This window comes from Nuphar pumila, chromosome 7 (genome assembly GCF_984573655.1).
Source record: "Nuphar pumila chromosome 7, dmNupPumi1.hap1.1, whole genome shotgun sequence".
NCBI lineage: Eukaryota > Viridiplantae > Streptophyta > Magnoliopsida > Nymphaeales > Nymphaeaceae > Nuphar > Nuphar pumila.
The window spans coordinates 6664282-6670942 of record NC_143255.1 but is presented as its reverse complement, the minus strand read 5'-3'; the positions used below and the strand labels follow the sequence as shown (position 1 = coordinate 6670942).

General features: G+C 42.3%; 1 pseudogene; it reads left to right on the top strand.

Annotated features, from left to right (window-relative positions):
- Nucleotides 1–535: 535 nt before the first annotated feature.
- On the top strand, nucleotides 536–1105 carry LOC149831008 (adenine/guanine permease AZG1 pseudogene; annotated as a pseudogene).
- The last annotated feature ends 5556 nt before the right edge of the window (nucleotides 1106–6661 follow it).

Genomic DNA, 6661 nt, shown 5'->3' with positions numbered 1-6661 from the left:
AGGATTTTTTCTGTCGCAAATTTGTGATAGATTTTTTTCATCACAAATTTGTGATGGATTAGCGAGAGGAAACTAATTGTCGCTAACATTCAAAATATTTACAAAATTAGCGACGAAAATCTCTTCGTCGCTAATTAGTGATGGATTAGCGACAACATTTTTCTGTCGCTAAAACACTACAAAAAATGCTAATTAGCGACGGAATTAGCGAGAGAATTTTCCGTCGCTAATTAGCGACGGATTAGCGACGACAAAATTCCCTCGCTAATTTTTTATTTAAATGGTCCCACCTGAGGCGTGAAATTTTTCCTCCCCTCATTCGAATTTTTTCCTCCCTCTGTTTTTCCCTCCCCCCGTTCGATTTAAACTGTCCCCACCTGAGGCGCTTCTTAGGACGCCAGAAGCCTTGCCCTTCCTCTGACGATGCGCAGCGGCCTCTCGCACCACAAAGGGCAGTTGGAAGAGGGCGTTGAGCCGGCTGAACCACGACGTGGGCAGGAGCAGGGTGGGCCGCTACTTCAAGCTTGAGGAGAGCATGTCCAGCTTCACCACCGAGATCAGAGCGGGGACGGCCACATTCCTCACCATGGCCTACATCCTCGCTGTTAATGCCAGCATCCTTATCGACTTTGGCGGGCCCTGCTCCATCTCGGATTGTGTGCCACTATGCAGTGATCCCTCTGTCCCCGTCTCCTCCTGCTCGGGCACCAACGACACCTCCATCCTCTGTGTCATCGACCAGCCCGACGCCTCCTGCAAGTTCTTCCCCGTCAACCCTGGCTACGCCGCCTGCCTTGACCGCATAAGGAAGGACCTCATCGTCGCCACTGTCGCTTCGTCGCTCGTCGGCTGCCTCATCATGGGGACCCTTGCCAACCTCCCTCTGGCCCTCGCACCCAGCATGGGCACCAACGCCTACTTCGCCTACACCGTCGTCAGGTTCCGCAACTTTGGTAACATTCCCTACAAGAGCGCCCTGGCCGCTGTCTTCGTCGAGGGCCTGCTCTTCCTCCTTATCTCTGTTGTGGGCCTCCGTGCGAGGCTCACCAAGCTCGTGCCCAGACTCGTCCACGTCTCCTCCTCTGCGGGGATCGGCCTCTTCTGACGTGACAATGGCGTCGGCCCCCGGAGATCAACTCCCATCCGCGTCCGCCGTGACTGGCTCGCTGCGGAAGAGCATCCCGACACCAGAACACGCCGGTTCTGTGCAAAAAAATTGCTCCCTACCGAAGAACGCGCCGACAGAGAGCAATTTTTTTAATTTTTTTTTTTTAAATTTAACGACAGATTAGCGACGGATATTATCCATCACTAATTTAAAATAGCGAAGGACTCGCGATGGATCATGTTCGTCGCTAATCCGTCACAAATTAGCGACGAAAGTAGCGGCGGATAAGTTCTGACACTACTTAGCATCAAAAAATTCACGATGAAAGTTATCCGTCGCTAAATAGCGTCGGATTAGCGATGGATTTAGGACATCGCTAATCCACAAGTTTCTTGTAGTGAAAGCTGGGGTTAGGCAAACCCCTACCAGTTATGTAATCGTACCATTTGGGATTCGAACTTGCATTGTTCCAACACAAGGTGACGTGCACTAACTGCTCCTGCCAGACAAGCAGAGCCCCTGTTGGTACCAGTCTGCTTGTTATTTGGGTGGATTCAGGTGCATGCGGATGGGTCTGATATCAAACCAGTCATACCGATATTGCTTTATTTTTATTTTCTTCCATGAGGAATGAGCAAATCACCCCAGGATCAGAGACGTAGTAGCGTTCTCTATGCCTGACATACATACGGTTGCTGTCTAGATGGATCAAAGTCATCTTAGATCCTGGACGCGCATCTTGGTGCCTGGTATTCTAACAGGTTATTCTAATCTGGACCAGGTTAGATGGAATGTAATGCAACTAAGTGCAATCCAATCCAATGAACGCCTGAGTTGGCCTTGGCCAAAACTATGTTATTTCCCAGTCAATTGCTTGTTGGTTGAATTGGCCCTAGCAGGTCAAAGAGTTGGCAGCTGCAAACGCAACTTGACTAGACTATACACGCTTCCCAGCTCTGTTAATTCAACTTCCAATACGTTTCCATATAATTGTAAAGCCCATTGAGTTTGAAGATGAAAAACTCTGGCAACCAAACAACTCAAAGATGCTTGGTGAAACAATGTGAGAGGGCACACTTATCTCAATTTTGAACATTGATTCTGACGAGAGAGAGAGAGAGAGAGAGAGAGATCCCAGGCTGTTACCTAACCTCTATTAGTTTTACACACTTTGACTGCTGTGGATAAGGCTACGCGTTTAGTATTGCTATAGGACTCACTCTTTCAGGCCAACCTGCTTTTCTTATGAAAAAAGCGTAGTTGGTGAGAATAATTCATAGTCAATTCAAAAACTGGTGGCTTTAGTTCATCCCAGCATGCAGTTTTACGTATACATGTACATTCGGTCCACAGTCGATCGATCCCTTTGCCTATAAATATCCACTGGAGCAATTCCTGCCAATCATCCATCTACCTACTGCATCATAAGAGTTTTTACCCTCTCATTCCTTTAGCTTTCTTCTTCACAAGAGCTTGTTGTGACCATGGCACGCACCTTTTCTTTCCTTTTCGTCATAGTGGCAGCAACAGCCCTTGTAACCGCTGCTTATCCTTCTTCCCACCACGGTTGGGTTCACATCCCAAATGTTGAGAAGGACCACCACGTTCAAGAAGTGGGTGCGTTCGCCGTGAAAAGGTATAACGAACAGAACCACGGTTACCTCGAGTTCTTACAAGTGGTGGACGGACAAGTACTGGACCGCGGAACTCAACACTACACCTACCATTTGATTATCAAGGCTCTTGTTTCCCATCAGGTGAAATTCTACAAGAGCGAAGTCCTGCAAGATCTGTCAGCACCTGGCCAGCCTCCTGTCCTCAACTTTGGTTACTTTGTGCCCCTCTAGACAAAGAGTTTGGCATCTAAGATTTTAGATAAGTTCTTTGAATAAATAATGTGATGTAGTAACACATACCAGGTTGAAGTTGATATGGAATAAGGCATTTAATTTGTCAGACTTAGAAATAAAATCGGGTTGTCAAAATGTGAATTTTGTTTTTCTTGTTCTTGTGTATGTAACAAAATTAAGGTTGGAAATCTCTCTTTTAAATATGTCAAGTGCTAATTTTTAATAAATATAAAAAATACCAAAAATATTTTTAAATTATTTTAATGGTTTTAACACGTATCACGTATTGATGGACACGTAATAATATTTTATTATTTTTGAGCCTATACAAAACTATTCAGATGAGTATCGGTAACGGCCCATACAGTTGAATCGGCTGCCCAACGATTCAGGGCCGATACTGATACAACTTCGGTGAAAAGAGAGATTTCCAACCTTAATTCTGTTACATCCACAAGAACATGAAAAAAAAATCACATTTTGCCAACCCGATTTTCTGATGCAACATAAACAAACGAAAATTTCTCATAAAGAAAAGTTCTCTATGAAAACTTCTCAGGCAAAATTCTTTTTATCTCATTATATTTTTCCTCAAAAATAAAATACTAAAGGACGCCATGAGTTCATATGTTGTAAATTACCAAGGAAAGGGACCCCATCTGCTGAATGTAAACATGTGAGCCCCATAAGGTAGTTTTTTTTGTTTGCCTTTTTTATTTATTTTTTAATTAGAAAAGTGGTAGGCAGACCCCCAACCAGAAAATACAACTTCAAAATAATTGAAACAATATCATAATTCTTCTTCTTCAAAAAATATATATCACAAATCAATAAAGCAAACCTAGGGACACAAACAGTTCGGATTTTAAATCAAAAAATACATTGGGGAGTCGGATCGGATCAGATCCAGATAAACAAAATTTGCAAAAGCCCCATCCTGTATCTGACCCGTTTGCAACCCTACAAAACCTCACACTACAAGAAATAAGGCCCTTTAGGTTGTGTTTGATAGATTGTGCATCCTGCGGGACGCTACCGAGATTACGTGTTTGTTGCATCACCATTCCACCCCCTGTTACGTTGAGAACAGGACGGGGGAACATGACTTGAGACAAAAAAAAAAGGTGAAAGGGGGTCTAACCCCTACCCTCTCTCTCCTATGCAACGGCGAAACAGCGAGGCTAGTGGGGAGGCAAAAGTCCTCTCTCTCTCTGTGTTCCTATGCAAACGGTTTGTATGCATTCACCTTTTTGTTTATGCTTTGAACTTTGTGATCCCTTCACTCCCATTCAATTCGTTATATGAAAAGAAAAATTGGCACTACAAGAAATCCTTATTTTACTGGCGCTCAAATAGCGCCCGTAAAAGCATGTTGTGCACCAGTAAATATTTTTTTCTGGCACGTGCAAAGCACTAGTGATTTCGTTGGTATAGGTTGTGCCGATAAAACTTTCTCTAGCACTAACACATAGTGCTAGTGAAAACACATTTATTTGTGCACTTGTAGTACCAGTAAAATTCACATTTACGGGTGCACTTTTAGTGCCAGTAAAAACTGTTTATTGGTGCTATTTTAGTGCCAATAAAAACTCTTTACTGGTGCTACTATATTTAGGGGTGGCAATCGGGTCGGGTTGGCGTGTCAGCATACCTCAACCCGAACCCGACCCGTTTATTAAACGGGTCGGTTGTGGCAAACACGAACCCGACCCGTTTAATAAACGGGTAACCCGACACGACCCGCCAACCCATTTAATAAATGGGTTGGGTCGGGTAAACGGGTTTTCAGGTTGGCGGGTTGACGGATCGGGTTGGCAGGTAGGCAGGTTGGCGGGTCGGGTTGACGGGTTGACGGGTCGGGTTGACGGTCGGGTTGGCGGGTTGCCGGGTCGGGCATACGGGTTGGCGGGTTGGCGGGTCGGGTTGGCGGGTTGACCCACCCGCCTAACCCGTTTATTAAACGGGTTGGCCGGGTTGGCGGGTTGGCATACCCCCAACCCGAACCCGACCTGTTTAATAAACGGGTTACACGGGTCGACCCGTTTATTAAACGGGTTGGCTTAAGCCCAACCCGAACCCGCCTAAGAGGCGGGTTGGCGGGTCGTGTCAGAAATTGCCACCCCTAACTATATTAGCACCTATAAATGTCATTAATATATTTTTAATAATTATTATATTTATTCATAATAAATTCTCATGTATATACATTCATCCCGGTGTAAGCATTTTTCCTCTCTGTATAAGCATTTTTTCTCTCTGTATAAACATATATTCATATACATTATTCAACCATTCATAAGCATACATACATATACTTATATTCTTTTCCGTATAAACATACATTCATATACATTATTCAATAGCACTCACATACATTTATGTACACTAATTGATGCCTATATTCAACAATGCATAAACACAACCTTCAACATTCACATATTTAACTCTACAAAAAATATAATATTTACATATACATTTATCTTCCTTTAGCCTTCCATAACTTCAACATTCAGCTATTTAAACCTGCAAAAATAAAACATTTACCCATACATTCACATACATTTATCTTCCTTCAACCCTCCATAACTTCAATATTCACATATTCAACCCTGCAAGAAACAACTTAAGCCATCCAACAGAAAACTATATAGAATTCCACCATAAATGTTCTGAACTAACTCCCTTGTATAGAACTCTCCTTTTTACCAAATCTTTTGCATATAAATTTTCATATATTTTAGAAGATATTAAAAGAGAAAAATAAGTGTATATGGTTCTCTTCATACTTGCAACATATAGGCCACCTATTGGGAAGAGCCACCCCAAAACCTTTAAATTTGTCTTTTGTAAGAAATCTTTGTTAGCATGTTAAATAAACCATCTAATAAGCTCGCATCGATACTTTTTTTGCCCACACATACTTGTGTTAGGGAAGGAGAACAGCCTTATTACTAATAGAGTTTCATATGTATCATTCTTGCATGTCCCTTTTCACAAGAGCCAATCCCTTTCATCAAAGATGAGAATATCACTTCAAGCAAGCTAAAGTCAAGTATTTTTTATATTATTTTCTTATAAAATAGAGTTGAAAAATTCATTTTAAGAACTTGCTTCGTGGTCACCTTAATTTAAATGAGTTAAATCAAAACATTTAAGCATGCATAACATGTCATGTTATATGCACTTTTATGAGTGTTACTAACAAGTTATTAGTATAGTTGACAGTTATTAGAAACTCAATTATCCTATGCCTCATTAGGTAAGTTTATCCGGTCCTATCTTAAGATCATTATAAAGATAAATGAATATTAGGTATATAAGTTATCCAGACCTTGCATCCAGACCGAATCCTACCCATTTACAGTTGAGGGCATGTTTTATTCACCGGCATTACTGCTGCTGACAGTCACCAATCTCCACATTTTTCAAGATGGAGATCACTACCAAGATGGGTGGCTGGCAGCAAAACTGCATCTGCATATAATGTAAACACTTCACGCGAAGTGTTAACATTATATGCAGCATCCTGCCTGATGGCCATTCATCTTGGCATCCCGAAAAATGTTGAGATGATGGACAAAGGTAGTGGAGCTGCAGGCTAAGCATGAAATGTGATTGTACCGGATGAGAGTTGATTGTAAACAAGATCCTAAACTGCAGACATATGATGTTGTGCATGGTATGTCAATGCATCCTGCATGCC